This window comes from Adiantum capillus-veneris, chromosome 3, assembly GCF_014529385.1.
Source record: "Adiantum capillus-veneris isolate H3 chromosome 3, ASM1452938v2, whole genome shotgun sequence".
NCBI classification, from domain to species: Eukaryota; Viridiplantae; Streptophyta; class Polypodiopsida; order Polypodiales; family Pteridaceae; genus Adiantum; species Adiantum capillus-veneris.
Window position 1 is genome coordinate 60818487 of NC_140933.1, and position 27792 is coordinate 60846278.

A 27792-nucleotide genomic window follows, 5' to 3' on the forward strand; every position below is an offset into this window, starting at 1 on the left:
TCTTTAAAATTTTATATTCCACACAAATGGTGTCCGGACCATGGGTTTTGTCCCTAGGACACGCACATTGAGCTAGACTATGCAACGTTACTCAAAAATCTAGGCGAGAAACAGCACTGGCTAGGGCTCGACGATCTTTCCAACGGATCCCATTGGGTATTTTAGGGGATTGTGTGAATATCATGCATTTAAGCCATGACGGTCAACAAATGGATGCAATGGCTATGCATATTGAAAACTGTACTACATACGCTCAAAGTACTAGACCTTTAGAAGTACCTTCCATTATTGGAAGTGTCAATCGGGAGGCCAGGGCCAACAACATCCTTGCATTGTTTTTGAAGAAGGAGGATTCCTTAAAATTGAGCATTATTGTCTAACTATTCGTTGCATTTATCCAAATGCAACAATCTTGAAGCATGACTCTATGCTTTCCTTGCACCATGGAAAATGCTTCTTCCACAACGTGGGTGGATTAAATTTTGGGTGCTCCTTTTGTGGTGCATGTGCTTGGAAGGTTGAAGATAGTTCTATATGAAAATTTATAGGTAAGTATTGTTGCTTATCAAGAAAAGTCAAATTGCTTCCTTTGAGTGATCTACCAATGGAGCTTAAAGAATTGATGCAAGGTGCTACTACAAAGAGCAAAAAATTTACTAAACACATTTTCATAATAACGAATATCTAATTCTCCTAAATGATTTTCTCATGTTAAACTAATCATTTAATATGGGGAACTGCCAGGGGAGAAAAAGCTAGAATATTGGTTAAGCTGGCAGACCGGCCACAGTAGGGATCCAAAGGAGGGAAAATAGAGATCCAAAGGGGGGGCCATTTGCAAAAGAGAAATGTGCAACAATGGTCTTAAAAGACCCTAAGGTTCAGCCCATTAAGACTTCCAAATCAGAAGGCTATGACTTATGCTCTTGAAGTTCCATTGGCTAAGCCTGGAGAGGTCCAGTAGGAGGGTGTGAGCATGAGCAAATAGCAAGAGGGGTCGACCAAGAGAGAGAGGGGGCTAATTTTCTCAATGCATTATTGCATACACACTCACACTAGTCCATGTGTGGAGTAAGAAGACTCCCTCTCTCCTTCTCAAGCTTTAATGGAAAGCTTATCACCTACTCCAAGCTTGTGAGAAGGGAAGCCTACACCAACAACTCTTGGCTTTGTGATGAAAATCCAACCAAGAGCCAAGTTTCAATGCATACTCATCTCCTCTACCATGCTAATTACTAAGCTACACTATGCTAATATGAGTGATTATGTGAGGAGATGTACATCTTTCTCGTAATACTACTCCTTCCCCTCAATCTACTCTCATACCCCGCTAGCTCTCACCATCTTCAAAGGTGTGTGAGGTCTTGGTTCTGAGACCTTGAGGGAATTGATGTTGTGTTTAATAAGTTTTTTTCTTAGTGCTTGAAGTTTCCATTTTCATTGCACTAGCTAGTATTGAAGGAACACAAAGAATTGTATTGTAGAATGTCTCTCTTGATGGGAGAAACCATAATACAAAGCCTTTTGGAGGGGGGACCAGCTCCATGTAAATCCGGTCCTCAATTGTTGTCAATAGCTTAATTTCTGTCTATTTTGAAGTATTGATCATGTTATCTAACTAGATGTTATACTTTTTGTTGCTCTCCACCCAAGCACTCTTGTTAATCTCATTAGGAATCTATTCTAATAAACTTCTCACTATGTTCATGCTATTTTTTGCTACACACAAGTTTCTACGCTGTCGAGAAATTTGCGGCCTTGCCAGGAAAGCACCAGGCTTATGACTGTGAGAGTTTGTGAGAGAACTCGACAAAAACTATATGAAGGAGTTAAACCATAGATGCCATGAAGACTAGGGTTTGGAAAGAAGTACAATCAAAGAAGCCCACCCATTCTCTCTTGCACTCACACACAGAAAGAAAGAACACAAAAGAAAATGTCAAAATAACACAACGATGAAAACATCAAGGCTATGGTCATATCGTATCATGGGTAATATAAAAGGGTTAACAGATGAGTTAGTGGCATTCAATCTTGGCTGGCCAAATAGGCTACGAATTGTTCTTTGGAATTGTAGTTTTATGCTTACCATAATATATATATTTTGTCTAGTGATTGGGATTAATTGTGTGTACAAATCCTCTTGGTTCATAGCAAGATAACTACGCTTACGTCAAAAGAAAAGTTATAGTCTATGAGAGGTAGTATGATGGGATCCGGTGATATAAGTATTTCATTGAGCCTTTCTGGGCCAAAGAGAAACACTATACGTTGTTGAAAGTGTATTTTACGGCTAATCCATACGTTAATTCTAATAGATCGTACAGAGTGAAAGCGATAGAAATTATCATCATGTGGGTTATTCATCTAGGATAGTATGTGAGAAATGTAGATATGAGAGAAGAGAAGAGATGAGAAGTTTCCCTCCCAAGCCCTATTCTTGCCCGTAGGCAATAAGGATACTGCGGGGAGAGATGTACCTGTAGCAAAGAGAACCTAAAATTTGTAGAGAGGATGAATTACTAAGAGTGAAAGAGATAGATTTGGTTAAAGAGATGAGATTAGATATATATATATATATGTTGGATTAGAGATGAAAAATAAAACAACAAGAAATCAAGAAAACATCAATGTAGAATATATCTTACTTGACAAACCCTTCGACACCATTATTGATGGAGAGAGAGGAAGAGTGGAGAATTCCACTTTGATTGATACACCAAGTGTAAGACCTTCTTTGATTAGAGTTGATCTTCCAAGGTTAGCTTGTTGCAAGAATGGCTAGTCTTCTTCTAGGAAAAAGTGTAGGCTTGGGCTTATGTTAATGGCTAAGTACAATTAGGCGTTACTACTCACTCCCTCATGAATTCCTCAAATCAATGGCTTAAATGCTTGAGTTCCTTCCAAGGAAGAAGAGGTCCCATTTTATAGGTGAAGGGAACCCCCAAGGGTTTACACAAGAAGAGAGGAGCCAGTGTGAACAGGAATTGGAAAAGTTGGAAATGAGCTGCCCCTGCATGATGTGGGCAGACTAGGGTCCAGTATTTTGATCATATCTCCTCAACCGTAGCTCCAAATAAAAAAGTAAAAATATGGGCAGAAAATTCAGCTCATTAGCTACGATTTTCATTTTAAAATCATTTTCCAATTCGGATTGTAACCTTGTGTAAAAAATTCATCAAAATAGGGTCCATTTATGGCAGCAAAAGTCTTCATGTGGTCTCCTTAGCCTAGACTTTCATTTAATTCCAAAGGACACCTCATGCCATATGAAAGCGTGACATTGCTGCTTGACAAAGTTTTGTAATCATGATTGCAATAATGCATTAAAATAAGTGTATCTTTGAAATTATGCCACCTAGTGTCCCACTATGATTTGATTCCCTCCTAGTAGCTATTTAAAAAGAAATATAAGAAAAGTATAAAAAATACATAGAATATATATATATTGGAGTTTACCCTAGATATAGGATCTAGCTAGGGTGTGAGATGATAATGAAATAGTAAAAATAAATAATCAATGCTTTTTGCCCCAAGTTAAAGAGGCGGAGCTATTGATGCTTTTTCCTTAGTATTTTCTGATGGTAAAGTAAGGATATGTTACCCTTGAGAAAAATAATAGGATGAGATAGAAGGCTTATTATTATACTTAAATATGCATATGTACACTATAGGAAATATAATTATGTATCTAAAAAAATACAAGATAGATCTTGTAGCATGCGTTCCCACTATGTATGTGTCACAACACGACATCCACCCCCTCTAAACCTGCACATCCTCCAGTATGTGCCACATTATCTCTTTGTAAGAATAGACCTCTTGTACATCTTCCTTGTCTTCTTCTTCACTGGATGATTCCAGAGCTTCATGTTCACTTTGATCTTCACCTGTATTTTTCTCTTCTTCCTCATCCATATCTTCAAGCTAGATCATTGTCTCCTCTTCTCTTAAACATTTTAATCCTTTTTCCTGCAATGGGAATCTTTACTTCTGTACCATCTAGTTCAGACAAGCTGTAAGTAGCATTTTCATGCACATGCTTTACAACATACGGTCCAAACCATCTTTTTGAGAACTTACGCATGACTGTGTGCTGGTTATCAAGGCTACTATCATACACTAAAACCCAGTCACCTTTGTCAATTGCTTTGCTCCTGAGTCGATGTTGCTTATCAAAATAGTCCTTGTTTTTCAACCTTGCATTTTTGAGTCGTTCTTTTGCAGCTTCAATGTCTCCAGGTCTTCTCTCTAGTTGCCTTATACGCAGTGCAAGGAGAGCTTCCCTACTAAGCCCCTCTTGCCAAGGTAGTACATTCCGTGTGGGAATTGTATCCTCAAACAACATCATTGGCTTTTGACCATGCATTAGCTCCGTAGGCATGTAGCCAGTTACTGAGCTATGTGTTGTACGATCAGCCCATAACGCATATGGTAACAATTTTGGCCACTCACCAACTCTTCCTTCGCAAGCCTTGGCCAAAGCTTTGATGATAGGAGGATGCCCTCTTTCACTCTTTCCATTGCCTTCAGGGTTGTAAGCTGTAGTAAGAGAAAGCTTGATCCCTAATCTAGAAAATAACTCCCTTGCTTCTTCGGCATCCAGTTCACCTCGATCTGCAGTGATTTTTTCCACACAACCATAACGGCAAATCACCTCATCAAGAAGGAATTTTCACATAGCTTTTGTGGTCTTAGCTCTTAATGCTCTTCCTTCAACCTGGTTAGTTAGGTCCTCTCGTGCAAGAACCAAGTATCTCATCTGCCAGAGTCCTAAAGGCATCGTGACTAGATCCACAACCCATTTATAGTGCATTGCTAGTGGATATGTAGGGTGCAATCCATCACAATGTCGAACATTTGAATACATTTGACAAGTTACACATGACTCTACAAACTGAGATACATCTTTATACATACCCTTCCACCAGTATTTTTCTTTCAACTTGGAGAAGGTTGCCCACACACCCCTGTGTCCAGCCCATAGACTCTCATGAAACTCTTGCATGAGCTGTACTTGAGTCTCTTTTTTACATATAACCCATTGTGGTGTAGCACCCTTTTGTTTAGGATGCTTCCACAAGTAACCATCCCTCAAAAAGTACCCATATGCTTTCCTACGTATCCTCTTGAATTCTTGTTCAGACCAATCATCCTGTTTTGTTAGAGTACTCAAGTACCTTCCAATAGAAAGCCAATCACCTTCATAAAGATCTTTCAAGAACAATTCAAGTGAATTAGTCATGCAGACATTGTTACCTTTGACATGAGAGATAGAATAGAATTTTGTGCCTACATCATCTCCCTCATCAATCATTTGTGACTCATCTTCATACCTTGCCCTTGATAGCATATCTGCCACTGTATTGTCTTTACCTGCAATGTGCTTAAACTCGGGATTTAAGGACTTAATGTAAGCAATCTACCGCAACATAGCAATGTCTGGTGTTGAGCAGCTTGTAATCATCCCAAGAAGTGGTAGACAATCTGTTTCTACAACCACACATGCACCAATTAGGTACTCTTTCCCACTTTTCAAGGCTGTAACCATACCCCATAACTCTCTCTTTATCTGTGGATAGTTTCTTTGGCGAGCACTTAGTACCTTTGCTCCAAATCTTACCACATACATGTGTCCTTCTTTGTCATCTTGCCCTATTGCCCATCCAATCCCTGTAGGACTGGTATCTACTGTCACAATCACTGGCCTTTGACACTCATAGTCTACCTTTCTCAAAGTCGTTGCTGACTGGAGTAACTCCTTTATCTTTTTCATGGATTTTACATGTGCTTCTGTCCATTTAAACTTTTGATTTTTTCTAAGCAGCTGATAAAGAGGATCAGCTACATGTGCATAATGTGGAATCCAAATAACATAGAAGACACATGCTCCCAGAAACCTTCTAACCTCAGCGATACTAGTGCATGTTTCTTTCATTCTTTGGATGGCATCTACCTTTGATGGAAAAGGTTTCCTACCATATGGCCCGCACATGTGCCCCACAATGAGCACTTCTTTGACACCAAACATAGACTTTTTCCCTGACAATGTAAGATTCACTTCTTCCAACCTAGACAAAATTTTATCACAATCATTTATGTGATTTACCACAAACCTGCGACATCCCTTGAGATCCAAAGCTTCATCTTTGTCACTTTCTTCACATCCTTTGATAGGCAAATCATCAATGAAAGGCATTGTGATTTGAGGAATAAAGTCACGTAAGACCTTATTCATCCCATTCATCATATGTGCAACCGAGTTGGTTGCTCCCTATGGCAAGGTACACATCCTTACCAAACCCAAAGGTGTCCTCATGGCTGTCAAGTCTCTGCTTTGGATTGCAAGCTGAAATTGATCATATCCTGAGTAGAGATCCCCCATTGAGTAGATTGCCCTCCCTGCAAATGCTTTTGCAAACTCATCGACAATTGGACCTGTACCTACATTTCTAATTGTCACCTTGTTCACTGGTTGCATATCTTGGATGAAGCGTAGAGAACCATTCTTCTTCGAAACTGTGAACCACCTGTTTGAGTATGGAGCACAAGAAGGCTCCAAGATTCCCATTTTGATTTTCTCATTCAGTAGCTCTACTAACTTTGGCAAATGAGCCTTTGGAACCAGAATAGGCCGCAGATTCCAAGGCACATGAGGTATTGTGAAAATTACCATAGGAGCTACAATATAAGGATCAACACATCCTATCTCATGTGGCTCAAATGCAAAAGCCTTACCATGCTTTGAAAGCATTTCTTTGAAGCACTTTGTCTCCTCCTGTGTTAGAAACTCCTCGCAACCAATCTGCAACTCTTGAAAGGACTCCTTTGTGAAGGTATGCCCGATCTTTTTAGGATTCCGCAAACTTGGTTGTAAAGAAGCCTGTTCAATCTTTTCCTGTTGTTGGGTGGTAAGGGTGAAGCTACTGGTTTCACCTTCTTTGCTACACTCTTGTATTTAGTTTCAACATGGACTTCTGGGCCAACTGTTTGGCTTTCTTTAAAGGCTTCTATTACTTGATACATTTCCATAGAGCAAACTTCCACAACTTCATTTTCAAGATGCAAACTAGACCTCATTATAGCATCAAGCTCACCCATAGTATCTACAAAAGAAACTTGTTCACACAAACCCAAAACATTTTCAGTAGGCTTTAGCAACCCACTCTTTTTCATGCCTATTTGTATATTATGTACATATTGCCTCTCATATCTCTTCAAATCTTCAAGTTTTGTAAAACATACTGATCCATTCTTTGTTACCAAGGAGCTCGTTGAAAACGCTTCACCTATTTTTGGATGAGGCGAGACCCTTTTTCTTTCTGTACCATTGTAATCCCGCTTTACAATGGTACTTGGCCAAAACCCATCATTTCTCTATGATCATGAAACTCTTTGCTCACCTTTGGTAGAGGATGTTCTCTGAGGTTGTCACGATTTCTTTCATGGTTCACACAAACTGTGAGAAATTGGACAGCTCGTTTACCATCTTTACTACGTATCCTAGCATATGCTGAACCATCATCCATTACCTTTGTTTCCATTCGAACTCCCACAATGTAGGGTTGTCCAAGGATGAGATGATATGAAGATGTATCCTGTACAAAGAAGTTTTGGTCAATCTTTACATCACCTATTGTTACCTTCACACCTGGACATGCTGCATACAATTCACCGGATGAGTTGTTTGCCACTTTTACCATCCAGCCATGATCTGTGTCCATCGGCCATTTGCACTTGTTGTAGATACTCTTTGACATTATGTTTATTTCTGAACCATGGTCAATCAAGGCAACAAATGGCTCTTCAAGATCACCTACCTTGACCAAAGTTTCTGTAGTAGCCCTTGCCCAATGACTTCGTGAATAGTAACTCCTAGGAATATCTTCAACTTCTTCATCATCATTTGAGAAATGCACTTGCTTCACTCTCCCACTAGATTGGTAGCATCCTACCACAGCTCCATCATTCTCCTTATTTTGGGGTTGCATCCCTTGTGTCTTTGAGGTTTCCCCTTCAACCTGTGGACGAGAAACTTCAACAAGGGTTTGCCTCTTCCTCTTGATGCTGTCAATGATCTCCTCATGGAATTCATGCTTTGCAATGCCAAGAACTTCTCCCAGAGTAAACTCAATCTTTCTATTCAAGATCCTTTCCTCCAAGACTTTCTTTAAATCTGTAGCAACCTCAATATCAGATTGTAGTTTATAAGTTGGGCCTTTTGTCTTACGTTTTGTTGGCTCTTTCTTCTTTCCTGTTGTAGACTCCTCCATGAGTACTTCAGGTGGAGATGCTCCTTTTGTTGAGGGTGTTTGAGAAGGAATTGAGTCACTTCTTCCCCCAGTTCTAGAAGCTCTTTTTGATGGTCCTTCATCAACATTCTCACGCCTGCGCTTCTCTTCTACAATTGCCTCATTTTGTTGGCATTTTGTAATGTAGGCATGCACTGACAATGAGTCCACTGGATCATTCCATCCTGTTTCTAGACGTATGCAATCACCTACTTCATGTAGAATCTCTTTTGTAAGCTTTCCCTTTTTAGCTAATTGCATGACATTTGGCCAAATTTGACCATGATGGTCACTCACCTCTTCATCACAAAAATGTTCAATTTTTACTCCATAAGTAGCTGCCTCAACTGAAGAGGTGGCATGCTTGGTTGCCATATCTTCAACTAAGGTTTGCATTCCCCCCTTCCCAAAGTTAGTTCTCAAGGGTAGACCTGTCTCTCTTAAGTGGATTTTACCATCCTTAAAAAAGACAACATCTTTTGACAAAGCATCACTAAAATCATCACAATCCCTTCTTACATGGTCTGTACTATCACACCAAATACATCTATTAACAAACCCTTCTTTGGGCTGTTGTCTTTGCCTAGGAAGTGGCCCTGATGGTTGGCCTTTTTCTTCAAGCTTTGCAAACTTCACCTTCAAGTCACGCATTCCCTTCACAAGCTCATCTAGCATGGACTCATCAAACTTAGGAGCGATAAAAGTAGGCTTTACCATTTTGTCAGAAGTTGAGGTGGAAGGACTTGTAGTGTTTACTACCATCTTGTCCCTTCTCTTTGTCGTTTGGCAAGCAGTGAGACAGCACCTTCAACCTCATTCCAGTCGGTCTTTAGTCCTTGCTCAGCATCTTTATCTTCAAGAAGAAGCTCCAAATTTTCTTGAAACTCTTTACCTGCAGCTTGTAAGAAAAGATCTGTCTTCTCTGCATCTAGTGTGGCCCTTTCTGTCCTTGTGAGTTGTGCATAGCGCCGCTCAAATTCCCTAAGTAGTTCTGTTATTGATAGTCCTTGCTTTGGCTTGACTACCCATTCTAAGAATGTCCTTTTGGTCACTCTCTCAGAGTCCTCCATGAAATATTCCTCCTTTAAAGCTACTTTGAGTTCTTCCCAATTTCTCCCATGCCCATCTTTAATTGCCCTAACATGCTCCCTAATTTCTGGAGCAACAACTAGCTCAAATCTTTGAATCATCTCACCTTCTGACACGCGATGCAGCTCCATCTCCTTCACATACTCGCGTAAGTACTTGGTTACATCTTTGCCATTGAACTGATCCATTCTGTTGACGACCGCTTGTATGGCCTTCGTTGCTGAAATCTCCCTTCTTTCAGTAGCATGTTGTTGTTGCATAAACATTGCAAATTCTTGAAACATTTGCATTGTTGCTGGGTCAAAATGCATACCCTGTTGGTCAACATGATCACCCATGGTTACCCACAAACTCTCACCCTAGCAGATTCGCGTCGGGTTCACCAAAAATATGTCGAGAAATTTGCGGTCTTACCAGGAAAGCACCGGGCTTATGGCTGTGAGAGTTTGTGAGAGAACTCGACAAAAACTATATGAAGGAGTTAAACCATAGATGCCATGAAGACTAGGGTTTGGAAAGAAGTACAATCAAAGAAGCCCACCCATTCTCTCTTGCACTCACACGCAGAAAGAAAGAACACAAAAGAAAATGTCAAAATAACACAACGATGAAAACATCAAGGCTATGGTCATATCGTATCATGGGTAATATGAAAGGGTTAACAGATGAGTTAATGGCATTCAATTTTGGCTGGCCAAATAGGCTACGAATTGTTCTTTGGAATTGTAGTTTTATGCTTACCATAATATATATATTTTGTCTAGTGATTGGGATTAATTGTGTGTACAAATCCTCTTGGTTCATAGCAAGATAACTACGCTTACGTCAAAATAAAAGTTATAGTCTATGAGAGGTAGTATGATGGGATCCGGTGATATAAGTATTTCATTGAGCCTTTCTGGGCCAAAGAGAAACACTATACGTTGTTGAAAGTGTATTTTACGGCTAATCCATACGTTAATTCTAATAGATCGTACAGAGTGAAAGCGATAGAAATTATCATCATGTGGGTTATTCATCTAGGATAGTATGTGAGAAATGTAGATATGAGAGAAGAGAAGATATGAGAAGTTTCCCTCCCAAGCCCTATTCTTGCCCGTAGGCAATAAGGATACTGCGGGGAGAGATGTATCTGTAGCAAAGAGAACCTAAAATTTGTAGAGAGGATGAATTACTAAGAGTGAAAGAGATAGATTTGGTTAAAGAGATGAGATTAGATATATATATATATATATGTTGGATTAGAGATGAAAAATAAAACAACAAGAAATCAAGAAAACATCAATGTAGAATACATATTACTTGACAAACCCTTCGACACCATTTTTGATGGAGAGAGAAGAAGAGTGGAGAATTCCACTTTGATTGATACACCAAGTGTAAGACCTTCTTTGATTAGAGTTGATCTTCCAAGGTTAGCTTGTTGCAAGAATGGCTAGTCTTCTTCTAGGAAAAAGTGTAGGCTTGGGCTTATGTTAATGGCTAAGTACAATTAGGCGTTACTACTCACTCCCTCATGAATTCCTCTCATCAATGGCTTAAATGCTTGAGTTCCTTCCAAGGAAGAAGAGGTCCCCTTTTATAGGTGAAGGGAACCCCCAAGGGTTTACACAAGAAGAGAGGAGCCAGTGTGAACAGGAATTGGAAAAGTTGGAAATGAGCTGCCCCTGCATGATGTGGGCAGACTAGGGTCCAGTATTTTGATCATATCTCCTCAACCGTAGCTCCAAATAAAAAAATAAAAATATGGGCAAAAACTTCAGCTCATTAGCTACGATTTTTATTTTTAAATCGTTTTCCAATTCGGATTGGAACCTTGTGTAAAAAATTCATCAAAATAGGGTCCATTTATGGCAATCACTAGCTTCATGTAGAATCTCATTTGTAAGCTTTCCCTTTTTAGCTAATTGCATGACATTTGGCCAAATTTGACCATGATGGTCACTCACCTCTTCATCACAAAAATGTTCAATTTTTACTCCATAAGTAGTTGCCTCAACTGAAGAGGTGGCATGCTTGGTTGCCATATCTTCAACTAAGGTTTGCATTCCCCCCTTCCCAAAGTTAGTTCTCAAGGGTAGACCTGTCTCTCTTAAGTGGATTTTACCATCCTTAAAAAAGACAACATCTTTTGACAAAGCATCACTAAAATCTGTAGCAACCTCAATATCAGATTGTAGTTTATAAGTTGGGCCTTTTGTCTTACCTTTTGTTGGCTCTTTCTTCTTTCCTGTTGTAGACTCCTCCATGAGTACTTCAGGTGGAGATGATGCTCCTTTTGTTGAGGGTGTTTGAGAAGGAATTGAGTCACTTCTTCCCCCAGTTCTAGAAGCTCTTTTTGATGGTCCTTCATCAGCATTCTCACGTCTGCGCTTCTCTTCTACAATTGCCTCATTTTGTTGGCATTTTGTAATGTAGGCATGCACTGACAATGAGTCCACTGGATCATTCCATCCTGTTTCTAGACGTATGCAATCACCTGCTTCATGTACATCTCTTTTGTAAGCTTTCCCTTTTTAGCTAATTGCATGACATTTGGCCAAATTTGACCATGATGGTCACTCACCTCTTCATCACAAAAATGCTCAATTTTTACTCCATAAGTAGTTGCCTCAACTGAAGAGGTGGCATGCTTGGTTGCCATATCTTCAACTAAGGTTTGCATTCCCCCCTTCCCAAAGTTAGTTCTCAAGGGTAGACCTGTCTCTCTTAAGTGGATTTTACCCTCCTTAAAAAAGACAACATCTTTTGACAAAGCATCACTAAAATCATCACAATCCCTTCTTACATGGTCTGTACTATCACACCAAATACATTGATGGGGGATTTTCACAAGCCAAGCTCCCATACCCCTCTTCACTCGTCACCACCCCATGAAAACCCTCTCTTAGGGAGGGAGTGATAAAAAGCATTGGAAAAAGTAATAAAAAAATAAAGTATGATTATGTAAATATATAAGAAAGGTAAAATAAGCCACCTCATGCCTGCGGGGTAGCCCATCCCCACCTTGCCTCCTTTTTCTCCACTGTTGCCCCGCCGTGTGTCCCTTTTCCTATCCTCCACTCAAAAGGTCAACCCCCTCTCTCTTCCCCTTGTCCTTTCTCCTTTCTCTCTCCCCTCAAGCTACCCCACCTCTCACCAATAATGCATTATAACTCACCAATAATGCACCAACTCACATGCAACTTACCCTATCTTCCAAAATAGTATACCCCACCCCCTCTTTCTCTCTCCTATCATATCCCATGACCCAAATACCCCCCTCTCTCTCTAAAGGGCGCCATGTCTCTTGTCTTGTAGCTAAATAACCTCCCCCACACTCACACACAATCAGTTTCACTGAAAAAGGTGCCCACAGACCCATCCCCCCCGGTGGTTACCAGATTTTTCTTGTGTTCACACACATCTGCACACAGATTCACCTCTGAACACACTCCCCTGTCTCCCCTCTTGTAATTACTTTATTCTCCATGTCACCTCTCACTTTTTTTCATCAACCCATCTCTCTCTCTTAGTCTCTCTCTCTCATGAGACTGCTGTTCTGGCACATATACACACAGCCAGACAAGTGGGGCCCACAGTCACATGGCCTATGTAGATAATGATTTCTTCATTTCTAAATTCTAGAATTTCTCCCCCCTCCTCCCCTATATAAAGAGGGATCACCATCACACAAAAACACACAACATCACCAAAGAACACACTATGCACTGTGTGTGCCTAGTGCACACACACACACCCACACCATCACCATCACCGCAATCACCATGCTTGTCTTGAGCATGACCTCTACACCCTTGGCTATGGAAGATGAAGGGCAACTAAATGAAGGATGATGGCCATAATCCTCGTGCGAGTCTTCGCCATCAACTCCCACCTATCCGCCATGTGCTCTACCACTCTCTCCCTTCTCATTCCACTACCCTATGCTCCCCATTTCATCGCCTAATTCTCTAAATAAAGCTTGAGGTTTTGTGAGTATGTTTTCTTGCAATGTTTTGCCCATGTGAGGTGTGCGGAATCGCCACCTAGTCTTGTGTTTTGGAGTGAGCTTGTGTATATGTGAAGGGTGTGCGGATTCGCCATCCTTTTGTGATGCCTAAGTACTAAGCCGCTATACCCCCTCCCTCACTCTCTCTCTCTCTCTCTCACTTGATCTCATTCCCTTTCCTTTTCATCATTACTCCCAAGCATCCATCTCTCTTGGATGAAAACTTTGTTATGGTGGTGTGTTGTTTGCGTCCTAGCCGCTGAAGCTAGGTGGTGCCCCCTGTTTGCTTTACCATGACAGGCTCGAGGCGCGCCATTCGGTCCCCGGTGTTTTAGAGGCCGTCGGGGTTCGGGGTTCGCTTTGCTCCCGTCATTTGGTGCCCCCACTGAGGATCTTTTCATGAAACCCTTCAGTTTACAAGACTGAAACCCCTAAACTATTGTGAATGGATGAATGGATAGCAGGATTTGCTAATTAGACGACTGAAGAAGAAGAGCTCCAAGCACAACTAGACGAACTCCGCATCTCCATCGAAGCTTGAGTGCCAGGCGTAATGGTAATCGATTTGCAGTGGGAGAGTCAACCAACACGCCAAACCCAGTGGATATACATAGGCCAAGTGCCAAGAAGAAGAAGGAGAAGGTCGAAACCATGTCCGCAACCTACAACCAACCCACAACAACACAATGGAAGGAGCTCTACAAAATAGAAGGAGCATTAGATCAACCATTTGTCTTACCTTTGGTACAAGGCAATGTACCGTTTGAAGTTTTAATCTATGTCCTAGTATAAGAGGGTATACACGCCTCCTTGTAAAGAAGAAAAAAAACTTTTGCAAGTTAAGCAGTGTGTCTTTCTAGCTCTCTCTCAGTAATCATGGCAAGTGTAGCATTTCCAACATTTAAAGGAAAGAAGGGGGAGGATTTGGTAACAGACTTCCTAGATGACTTTGAAGTAGCATGTGTAGTGAGCAACAAAGATACGGATGAATCCCGGGTTAGAATCTTTAAGCATCTCATGAAGCTAGAAGCTAGATCATGGTACAATGCACTTCCACAAGCAACCAAGGATGACTGGGAACCCTTAAAAACCGCTTTTAAGAGGCGCTTTGGGGGAGGTACCACTTCAGAAAAGTTGTGGGACAAGTTGAGAGACTTGAAGCAAGAGGGTCTTTTAAAATATTCCACCTATGAGTCCAAATTTGTGGATTTGTGGGAACGGTGGGTTGAGTCACTGGCTAGGGGGGAAGCTGCACCCGATTTCTAAAAAAAGATCGGTTCACGCATGGCTTATGGCCGCTTCTCAAGGAGAAGGTGAAAGGTAGATTCCCGGCTACGTACGAGTTAGCCGTTGAGATTGCTCGCCTTAAGGACAAGAAGCTGCGAATGAAAGCCAAAGAAACCGAGTCAACAGAAGCAGGAACATCGCGTCAACCAGCAACTACGACAACCACCATACCACCACCACCGGCTCTTGGGGTAAGAGATGACCAACAAGATATGTTGGCCCATATTACTGACCAACTGCAGAATTTGTCTGTCCACTTAATACAGCAAGGGAGGAGTCAAGAAAGAGATCAAGACCCTGGAAGAGCACGACGACAAAACAGGGAGTATCATTGGTACAACTGCGGAGAAGACGGTCATGGTATGTACTACTGTCCCAAACCACGACAAAACTATAATAGAGGAGGTAGGAGGAACCAATTGTCACCCCTAGAGAAAGAAACCCCCACCCCGAGCACCACCCCCACCAACACAAATTCTACGTCCACCCCAGACACCACTACAAGCATCCATCCCACCTCTTCACCAGCCCCACCACCTGATCGCCCTGTAAACATCATAAGGCTAGAAGAGAAAGGAAAAGCCGTAGTAGTGGATCCACCCAGAGAAAAGGAGAGGGACAAGGGTAAGGAGAAGGTAACCTTTTTAGAACCACTTGAAGCCATGACTGTGAAAAGAGCTAGGAGGGAGAAAGCTACACAATCAGATGATGAGAGAGCATGAGAGGAGAAACTAGCAAGAGGCCATCCAGGCCACGACGGAAATTGGGCATCACCGACTTCCAGCTAGGGGAAAGTTCTAAGCCCTATGATCTAACATTGGATGTGGCAGAGCAAGGACCGAAGATTACATGGACACAGCTGCTACATCTTGTACCTAAAGTAAGGCGACAATGGTCTAAAATGGTAAGTACAAGACGCTCCAAAACAAAGGTAGCCGAGAGCAATTCGGGATGCAACATGGATGACATCCTTCCAATTGTCGACGTAAACATAAAAGGAAAGAGGGGTTGGAAACACCTACATTGATGGAGGTGCACAAATCTGTGTAATGAGGAAGCTATGATGCTTCGATTAGGGCTCGACAGGCCTTCTCCATGCAAGGCAAAGATGGCAAACAACGCAAAAGTTAAGTGTGTGGGTGTGGTAAGTGCCATGAAAATCAAAGCTTTCAACACTGAGGTAGAGGTAGATGTTTTGTGATGCCTACTAAGGGGGAGGGCTATCCACTATATTTGGGAAGGCTATGGTTGATGGCATGAAGGCAAAACAGGACTGGGGTACTGGCCTTCTACGCATGACCGGTAAGAAAGGGGAGACAATCTACTACGACATGAGGATTGGCAAGCAGAAGCAAATGAATCTGGAAACATCGGCAGATGAAACCACTAGCGAATCTTCCAATTCTGAGGAGGAGACCACATCCACCGACGAAAGTGACAGTTCCATTGATGTGATGGGTATCATTATGAAGGATCCACAAAGGGTAAACACAACTGATGATCCATCACCAAAAGGGCAACCCAATGAAGAGGAGAGCAAATCACCTGGCCTAGGAGGAAGTAGGTTGAAGGGTATGTTGTCTACGGAATTAACACTTGAGGAGAAAGATAGTTTTTTGCAAATGTTGATGGGATTTCCTAACCTGTTCATTGACAACTATGAAAGAATCACAGGCATTACAGTGGTGGAACATCATATTAAGCTGAAGGAAGGGGTAAAACCAATTGTGCAAAAGCTAATACGACTGGGGGTCATACAAGAAAAGGCACTCTTGGCCGAGGTAAGGAAACTGCTAGAGGCGGGATTCATCTATCCTGTAGAAAACTCAGAATGGGTGTCACCCGTAGTGGTGACGCCTAAAAATAATGGTAAGTGGAGGGTCTGTGTTGACTACAAACCACTAAATGCAGCTACAAAGAGAGACCACTTTCCTCTCCCTTTCTTGGATGAAATTCTGAATGAAGTAGCGGGTTTTGAATGCTATACCGTCTGTGATGGTTATTCTGGATACTTTCAAATACGCATAGCCTTGGAAGATCAGCTAAAAACCACTTTTATCACGCCATGGGGTTGTTTTGCATACAGGGTTATGCCATTTGGTCTCACAAATGCACTTGCCACATTCCAAAGATATGTCACATATGTTTTTCAACTGTTCTTCGGAACATCCATAAGAGTGTTCATTGATGATTTTTGTATATATAGGTCCCGTATTTCACATTTAGAAAAGGTAACTGAAGGTTTGGCCAGGTTGCAGAGCCTAGGTGGGCAATTAAATGTGGATAAATGCCACATTGGGGAGAGTAAAGTCATTCTACTAGGCCATGAAATTTTAGCAAAAGGTATCAACGCCGACCCAAGGTCCGCACTCATAGCCCTACCTTCACCAACGACCGCACGTCAACTGGTCTCTTTTCTACAAAAGGTGAGGTACTTAAGTAGATTCATACATCTACTATCACAACTTGTTCTACCACTGCAACAACTCACTCAAAGATCAACTTTCACTTGGGACGAGGAAAGCGAACATCACTACAACAAGGTAAAGGAGGTCTTAGCCACTCTGCCAACTATCTCACCACCTAAATGGGATGAAAAATTCTATGTCACCTCAAGTGTTGGTGATGACTCATTGGGGGCTGTGCTACTCCAAAAGGATACGACGACATCTTTCATGAGGCCAATCTACTTCTCTAGTCGAATGATGACAGCAGGAGAGAAAGGTTTCACCCATGTGGAACACTTAGTACTAGCTCTTAGATTTGCAACTACAAAGTTTAGGTCATATTTGCTGCCTAAGCAATTTGTGATTCTAACCACGGATGAAATATTTCCCTATGTTGTACAACACATGGATGTGTCTGATAGAATTACTAAATGGCTAGTTCGTCTGCAAGAGTTTGACTACACGGTACAGGTAGAAAGCACGACAAGGGCAAGTTTGGGGGGACTCATGACCTACCAAGTCTTTGAAAGGAAGGAGAAGCAATCTAAGGAAGGAGAAGTCCGATTACCTCCAGTACCACCGATGGTAGAAGGAGCATACTCTCTCTACTTTGATGGAGCCTACAAGCGAGCGTCCGACAAAGCAGCTGCAGGCATAGTGGTCTTTGATGACAAAGGGACAAAGGTATTTTCGTTGGGCCAATTGTTAGATTCACATTCTAACAATGAAGCTAAGTATGCAGCACTAACCAAGGGTCTACAATGGTGCGTCTCGCAAGGTGTACAACGCCTTAATGTATTTGGGGATGCTCTACTTCTGGTAAGGCAAGTAAATGGAGCATGGACATGCAAGAATCCTAGTTTAAGGACTCACTTAAGTGGAGTAAAAACCTAGTTGGGTAAGTTTGAAGAAGTTCAAATACACCATATCCCAAGGGCTCAAAACCAAGAAGCAGATGCCCTAGCAAGTGAAAGACTACAGGAAGTGGTGGTTGGAGCAATAAAACTAAAGCTCCCTCTATTTCAAGGAAGTGATGCCTTACCTGACATCATGCATTTTTTGGAAACAGGGGAATGCCCATCAGATTTAACAAAGGGACAGAAGCAATGGCTGACGCGGAAGGCCACAAGGTATCGACTCATCAATGACGGTTTGTACTGTAAGGGTAAGGACCAAATACTCAGGAAAATCCCTCTCTCTCAGGAAATCACGGGAGTAATTGCTAGCTGTCACGACGGGGTTTGTGGTGGTCACTTTGCCCTAGACATAACAAGTAGGAAAATCTTGCAGGCAGGCTTCATATGGCCTAGCCTCAACCGTGATGTACACCACTGGTGCAAAACATGTAAGTTGTGTCAAAAGGACGGCACTAGGTCACTTATGCCTGAACCACAGACACCTATTCTCTCATATGGCCCATTTGAAAAATGGGGTATTGATGCCATTGGGCCATTACCTAGGGCCAGCTCAGGAAAATTATACATTATCATGGGGGTCGACTACATGACTAGATGGGCAGAGGCTACAGCCACCACTAGAATCACAGCGGTAGAGGTAGCTAAATTTATCTATGAGCACATATGCTGTAGGTTTGGCACACCTTTAGAGATCATCTCTGATAGAGGACCAGGTTTCAGAGCAGACTTGGTAGGAGAATTAATGCAGAAACTGGGCATTACAAGGAGGCACTCCTCACCATATTACCCTCAATGTAATGGCCTAGTTGAAAAGGTAAATGGAATGGTTTCTAAAATTATTACCAAGCAGGTAAACAATCATCCTGGAGACTGGGATAAGTATCTACTACCAGCTTTATGGGCCTACAGAACTTCATTTCGTACATCCTTGGGATTCACACCATATCATCTAGTATTTGGTAAGGAAGCAATCTTGCCCATTGAAGTGCAACTACAAAGTCTCAAAGCAATGGCAAGCCAGCTTCAACAGCCCAACATGCATTTGAGATATCACATCATCAACTTGGAAAGACTGCAGCTGGATAGAGAAGAAGCAATAAATTATTATGCAGCACAAGCAGAGCATAGACGGCTTAGTTTTAACGAGCATCTCCGGAAAAAAGAATTGAAGAAAGGAATGTTGGTGCTCTGCTACGACAATCGCTTCGACACGCGCAAGGATAAGAAACTCCTACTCCGATGGGAAGGCCCTTTCATCATCAGGAAAAAGTATGCCAATGGAAGCTACCAGCTTATGGAGGCTGATGGCAAACTTCATAAAACCAGGGTAAATGGTTGGCGACTTAAACCTTATTTTCTTCGATTTGATCAGGCTCCACCAATTGACATTCCAGATGAGAACACACCATCAGCCACCACCTCCAACGATAATGATCAAACAGATGAGCTAGAGACATGAATGCCTCTAGCCAAAAGGGGAGGGCTAATGATGGGGGCTTTTCACAAGCCAAGCTCCCATACCCCTCTTCTCTCGTCCCCACCCCATGAAAACCCCCTCTTAGGAAGGGAGTGATAAAAATCATTGGAAAAAGTAAGAAAAAAATAAAGTATGATTATGTAAATATATAAGAAAGGTAAAATAGGCCACCTCATGCCTGCGGTGTAGCCCATCCCCACCTTGCCTCCTTTTTCTCCACTGTTGCCCCGTCGTGTGTCCCTTTTCCTATCCTCCACTCAAAAGGTCAACCACCTCTCTCTTCCCCTTGTCCTTTCTCCTTTCTCTCTCCCCTCAAGCTACCCCACCTCTCACCAATAATGCATTATAACTCACCAATAATGCACCAACTCACATGCAACTTACCCTATCTTCCAAAATAGTATACCCCACCCCCTCTTTCTCTCTCCTATCATATCCCATGACCCACATACCCTCCTCTCTCTCTCTAAAGGGCGCCATGTCTCTTGTCTTGTAGCTAAATAACCTCCCCCACACTCACACACACTCAGTTTCACTGAAAAAGGTGACACAGACCCATCCCCACCCGGTGGTTACCTGATTTTTCTTGTGTTCACACACATCTGCACACAGATTCACCTCTGAAAACACTCCCCTCTCTCCCCTCTTGTAATTACTTTATTCTCCATGTCACCTCTCACTTTTTTTCATCAACCCATCTCTCTCTCTTAGTCTCTCTCTCATGAGACTGCTGTTCTGGCACATATACACACAGCCAAACAAGTGGGGCCCACAGTCACATGGCCTATGTAGATAATGATTTCTTCATTTCTAAATTCTAGAATTTCTCCCCCCTCCTCCCCTATATAAAGAGGGGTCACCATCACACAAAAACACACAACATCACCAAAGAACACACTATGCACTGTGTGTGCCTAGTGCACACACACACACCCACACCATCACCATCACCGCAATCACCATGCTTGTCTTGAGCATGACCTCTACACCCTTGGCTATGGAAGATGAAGGGCAACTAAATGAAGGATGATGGCCATAATCCTCGTGCGAGTCTTCGCCATCAACTCCCACCTATCCACCATGTGCTCTACCACTCTCTCCCTTCTCGTTCCCCTACCCTATGCTCCCCATTTCATCGCCTAATTCTCTAAATAAAGCCTGAGGTTTTGTGAGTATGTTTTCTTGCAATGTTTTGCCCATGTGAGGTGTGCGGAATCGCCACCTAGTCTTGTGTTTTGGAGTGAGCTTGTGTATATGTGAAGGGTGTGCGGATTCGCCATCCTTTTGTGATGCCTAAGTACTAAGCCACTATACCCCCTCCCTCACTCCCTCTCTCTCTCTCTCACTTGATCTCATTCATTACTCCCAAGCATCCATCTCTCTTGGATGAAAAGTTTGTTATGGTGGTGTGTTGTTTGCGTCCTAGCCGTTGAAGCTAGGTGGTGCCCCCTGTTTGCTTTACCATGATAGGCTCGAGGCGTGCCATTCGGTCCTCGGTGTTTTAGAGGCTGTCGGGGTTCGGGGTTCGCTTTGCTCCCGTCAACATCTATTAACAAACCCTTCTTTGGGCTGTTGTCTTTGCCTAGGAAGTGGCCCTGATGGTTGGTCTTTTTCTTCAAGCTTTGCAAGATTCACCTTCAAGTCACGCATTCCCTTCACAAGCTCATCTAGCATGGACTCATCAAACTTAGGAGAGATAAAAGTAGGCTTTACCATTTTGTCAGGAGTTGAGGTGGAAGGACTTGTAGTGTTAAGTACCATCTTGTCCCTTCTTCTTTGTCGTTTGGCAAGCAGTGAGACGGCACCTTCCACCTCATTTCAGTCGGTCTTTAGTCCTTGCTCAGCATCTTTATCTTCAAGAAGAAGCTCCAAATTTTCTTGAAACTCTTTACCTGCAACTTGTAAGAAAAGATCTGTCTTCTCTGCATCTAGTGTGGCCCTTTCTGTCCTTGTGAGTTGTGCATAGCGCCGCTCAAATTCCCTAAGTAGTTCTGTTATTGATAGTCCTTGCTTTGGCTTGACTACCCATTCTAAGAATGTCCTTTTGGTCACTCTCTCAGATTCCTCCATGAAATATTCCTCCTTTAAAGCTACTTTGAGTTCTTCCCAATTTCTCCCATGCCCATCTTTAATTGCCCTAACATGCTCCCTAATTTCTGGAGCAACAACTAGCTCAAAGCTTTGAATCATCTCACCTTCTGACACGCGATGCAGCTCCATCTCCTTCACATACTCGCGTAAGTACTTGGTTACATCTTTGCCATTGAACTGATCCATTCTGTTGACGACCGCTTGCATGGCCTTCGTTGCTGAAATCTCCCTTCTTTCAGTAGCATGTTTTTGTTGCATGAACATTGCAAATGCTTGAAACATTTGCATTGTTGCTGGGTCAAAATGCATACCCTGTTGCTCAACATGATCACCCATGGTTACCCACAAACTCTCACCCTAGCAGATTCGCGTCGGGTTCACCAAAAATATGTCGAGAAATTTGCGATCTTGCCAGGAAAGCACCGGGCTTATGGCTGTGAGAGTTTGTGAGAGAACTCAACAAAAACTATATGAAGGAGTTAAACCATAGATGCCATGAAGACTAGGGTTTGGAAAGAAGTGCAATCAAAGAAGACTCACTCTTTCTCTCTTGCACTCACACACACAAAGAAAGAACACAAAAGAGAATGTCAAAACAATACGAAGATGAAAGCATCAAGGCTATGGTCATATCGTATCATGGGTAATATGAAAGGGTTAATGGATGAGTTAATGGCATTCAATCTTGGCTGACCAAATAGGCTACGAATTGTTCTTTGGAATTGTAGTTTTGTGCTTACCATAATATATATATTTTGTCTAGTGATTGGGATTAATTGTGTGTACAAATCCTCTTGGTTCATAGCAAGATAACTACGCTTACATCAAAAGAAAAATTATAGTCTATGAGAGGTAGTATGATGGGATCCGGTGATAGAAGTATTTCATTGAGCCTTTCAGGGCCGAAGAGAAACACTATACGTTGTTGAAAGTGTATTTTACGGCTAATCCATACGTTAATTCTAATAGATCGTACAGAGTGAAAGCGATAGAAATGATCATCATGTGGGTTATTCATCTAGGATAGTATGTGAGAAATGTAGATATGAGAGAAGTGAAGAGATGAGAAGTTTCCCTCCCAAGCCCTATTCTTGCCCGTAGGCAATAAGGATACTGCGGGGAGAGATGTACCTGTAGCGAAGAGAACCTAGAGAGGATGAACTACTAAGAATGAGAGAGATAGATTTGGTTAAAGAGATGAGATTAGATATATATATATATGTTGGATTAGAGATGAAAATGAAAACAACAAGAAATCAAGAAAACATCAATGTAGAACACATCTTACTTGACAAACCCTTCGACACCATTATTGATGGAGAGAGAAGAAGAGTGGAGAATTCCACTTTGATTGATACACCAAGTGTAAGACCTTCTTTGATTAGAAATGATCTTCCAAGGTTAGCTTGTTGCAAGAATGGCTAGTCTTCTTCTAGAAAAAAGTGTAGGCTTGAACTTATGTTAATGGCTAAGTACAATTAGGCGTTACTACTCACTCCCTCATGAATTCCTCTCATCAATGGCTTGAATGCTTGAGTTCCTTCCAAGGAAGAAGAGGTCCCCTTTTATAGGTGAAGGGAACCCCCAAGGGTTTACACAAGAATAGAGGAGCCAGTGTGAACAGGAATTGGAAAAGTTGGAAATGAGCTGCCCCTGCATGATGTGGGCAGACTGGGGTCCAGTATTTTGATCATATCTCCTCAACCGTAGCTCCAAATAAAAAAGTAAAAATATGGGCAAAAACTTCAACTCATTAGCTACGATTATCATTTTAAAATTGTTTTCCAATTTGGATTGGAACCTTGTGTAAAAAATTCATCAAAATAGGGTCCATTTATGGCAGCAAAAGTCTTCATGTGGCCTCCTTAGCCTAAACTTTCATTTAATTCCAAAGGACACCTCATGCCATATGAAAGCATGACATTGCTTCTTGACAAAGTTTTGTAATCATGCTTGCAATAATGCATTAAAATAAGTGTATCTTTGAAATCATGCCACCTAGTGTCCCACTAGGATTTTATTCCCTCCTAGTAGCTATTTAAAAAGAAATATAAGAAAAGTATAAAAAATACATAGAATATATATATATTGTAGTTTACCCTAGATATAGGATCTTGCTAGGGTGTGAGGTGATAATGAAATAGTAGAAATAAATAATCAATGCTTTTTGCCCCAAGTTAAAGAGGCGGAGCTATTGATGCTTTTCCCATAGTATTTTCTGATGGTAAAGTAAGGATATGTTACCCTTGAGAAAAATAATAGGATGAGATAGAAGGCTTATTATTATACTTAAATATGCATATGTACACTATAGGAAATATAATTATGTATCTAAAAAAATACAAGATAGATCTTGTAGCATGCGTTCCCACTATGTACGTGTCACAGCACGACATCCACCCCCTCTATACCTGCACATCCTACCGTATGTGCCACATTGTCTCTTTGTAAGATTAGACCTCTTGTACATCTTCCTTGTCTTCTTCTTCACTGGATGATTCCAGAGCTTCATGTTCACTTTGATCTTCACCTGTGTTTTTCTCTTCTTCCTCATCCATATCTTCTAGATCATTGTCTCCTCTTCTCTTAAACATTTTAATCCTTTTTCCTACAATGGGAATCTTTACTTCTGTACCATCTAGTTCAGACAAGCTGTAAGTAGCATTTTCATGCACATGCTTTACAACATACGATCCAAACCATCTTTTTGAGAACTTACGCTTGACTGTGTGCTGGTTATCAAGGCTACTATCATACACTAAAACCCAGTCACCTTTGTCAATTGCTTTTCTCCTGAGTCGATGTCGCTTATCAAAATAGTCCTTGTTTTTCAACCTTGCATTTTTGAGTCGTTCTTTTGCAGCTTCAATGTCTCCAGGTCTTCTCTCTAGCTGCCTTATACGCAATGCAAGGAGATCTTCCTTACTAAGCCCCTCTTGCCAAGGTAGTACATTCCATGTGGGAATTGTATCCTCAATCGGCATCACTAGCTTTTGACCATGCATTAGTTCCGCAGGCATGTAGCCAGTTACTCAGCTATGTGTTGTACGATCAGCCCATAAAGCATATGGTAACAATTTTGGCCACTCACCAACTCTTCCTTCGCAAGCCTTGGCCAAAGCTTTGATGATAGGAGGATGCCCTCTTTCACTCTTTCCATTGCCTTCAGGGTTGTAAGCTATATTAAGAGAAAGCTTGATCCCTAATCTAGAAAAGAACTCCCTTGCTTCTTCGGCATCCAGTTCACCTCGATCTGCAGTGATTTTTCCCACACAACCATAACGGCAAATCACCTCATCAAGAAGGAATTTGCACACTGCTTCTGTGGTTTTAGCTCTTAATGCTCTTCCTTTAACCTGGTTAGTTAGTTCCTCTCGTGCAAGAACCAAGTATCTCATCTGCCAGAGTCCTAAAGGCATCGTGACTAGATCCACAACCCATTTATAGTGCATGGCTAGTGGATATGTAGGGTGCAATCCATCACGATGTCGAACATTTGAATACATTTGACAAGTTACACATGACTCTACAAACTGAGATACATCTTTATACATACCCTTCCACCAGTATTTTTCTTTCAACTTGGAGAAGGTTGCCCACACACCCCTGTGTCCAGCGGATAGACTCTCATGAAACTCTTGCACGAGCTTTACTTGAGTCTCTTTTTTACATATAACCCGTTGTGGTGTAGCACCCTTTTGTTTAGGATGCTTCCACAAGTAACCATCCCTTAAAAAGTACCCATATGCTTTCGTGCGTATCCTCTTGAATTCTTGTTCAGACCAATCATCCTGTTTTGTTAGAGTACTCAAGTACCTTCCAATAGAAAGCCAATCACCTTCATAAAGATCTTTCAAGAACAATTCAAGTGAATTAGTCATGCAGACATTGTTACCTTTGACATGAGAGATAGAATAGAATTTTGTGCCTACATCATCTCCCTCATCAATCATTTGCGACTCATCTTCATACCTTGCCCTTGATAGCATATCTGCCACTGTATTGTCTTTACCTGCAATGTGCTTAAACTCGGGATTTAAGGACTTAATGTAAGCAATCCACCGCAACATAGCAATGTCTGGTGTTGAGCAGCTTGTAATCATCCCAAGAAGTGGTAGACAATCTGTTTCTACAACCACACATGCACCAATTAGGTACTCTTTCCCACTTTTCAAGGCTGTAACCATACCCCATAACTCTCTCTTTATCTGTGGATAGTTTCTTTGGCGAGAACTTAGTACCTTTACTCCAAATCTTACCACATACATGTGTCCTTCTTTGTCATCTTGCCCTATTGCCCATCCAATCCGTGTAGGATTGGTATCTACTATCACAATCACTGGCCTTTGACACTCATAGTCTACCTTTCTCAAAGTCATTGCTGATTGGAGTAACTCCTTTAGCTTTTTCATGGATTTTACATGTGCTTCTGTCCATTTAAACTTTTGATTCTTTCTAAGCAGCTGATAAAGAGGATCAGCTACATGTGCATAATGTGGAATCCAAATAACATAGAAGACACATGCTCCCAGAAACCTTCTAACCGCAGTGATGCTACTGCATGTTTCTTTCATTCTTTGGATGGCATCTACCTTTGATGGACAAGGTTTCCTACCATATGGCCCACACATGTGCCCCACAATGAGCACTTCTTTGACACCAAACATAGACTTTTTCCCTGACAATGTAAGATTCACTTCTTCCAACCTAGACAAAATTTTATCACAATCATTTATGTGATTTACCAAAAACCTGCGACATCCGTTGAGATCCAAAGCTTCATCTTTGTCACTTTCTTCACATCCTTTGATAGGCAAATCATCAATGAAAGGCATTGTGATTTGAGGAATAAAGTCACGTAAGACCTTATTCATCCCATTCATCATATGTGCAACCGAGTTGGTTGCTCCCTGTGGCAAGGTACACATCCTTACCAAACCCAAAGGTGTCTTCATGGTTGTCAAGTCTCTGCTTTCGATTGCAAGCTTAAATTGATCATACCCTGAGTAGAGATCCCCCATTGAGTAGATTGCCCTCCCTGCAAACGCCTCTGCAAATTCATCCACAATTGGACCTATTCCTACATTTCTAATTGTCACCTTGTTCACTGGTTGCATATCTTGGATGAAGCGTAGAGAACCATTCTTCTTCGGAACTGTGAACCACCTGTTTGAGTATGGAGCACAAAAAGGCTCCAAGATTCCCATTTTGATTTTCTCATTCAGTAGCTCTACTAACTTTGGCAAATGAGCCTTTGGAACCGGAATAGGCCGCAGATTCCAAGGCACATGAGGTATTGTGAAAATTACCATAGGAGCTACAATATAAGGATCAACACATCCTATCTCATGTGGCTCAAATGCAAAAGCATTACCATGCTTTGAAAGCATTTCTTTGAAGCACTTTGTCTCCTCCTATGTTAGAAACTCCTCGCAACCAATCTGCAACTCTTGAAAAGACTCCTTTGTGAAGGTATGCCCGATCTTTTTAGGATTCCGCAAACTTGGTTGTAAAGAAGCCTGTTCAATCTTTTCCCTGTTGTTGGGTGGTAAGGGTGAAGCTACTGGTTTCACCTTCTTTGCTACACTCTTGTATTTAGTTTCAACATGGACTTTTGGGCCAACTGTTTGGCTTTCTTTAAAGGCTTCTATTACTTGATACATTTCCATAGAGCAAACTTCCACAACTTCATTTTCAAGATGCAAACTAGACCTCATTATAGCATCAAGCTCACCCATCGTATCTACAAAAGAAACTTGTTCACACAAACCCAAAACATTTTCAGTAGGCTTTAGCAACCCACTCTTTTTCATGCCTATTTGTACATTATGCACATATTGCTTCTCATATCTCTTCAAATCTTCAAGTTTTGTAAAACATACTGATCCATTCATTGTTACCAAGGAGCTCATCGAGAAAGTTTCACCTATTTTTGGATCAGGCGAGACCCTTTTTCTTTCTGTACCACTCCAATTCCGCTTTACAATGATACTTGGCCAAAACCCATCATTTCTCTATGATCATGAAACTCTTTGCTTACTTTTGCTAGAGGATGTTCTCTGAGGTTGTCACGATTTCTTTCATGGTTTACACAAACTGTGAGAAATTGGACAGCTCGTTTACCATCTTTGCTACGTATTCTAGCATATGCTGAACCATCGTCCATTACCTTTGTTTCCATTCGAACTCCCACAATGTAGGG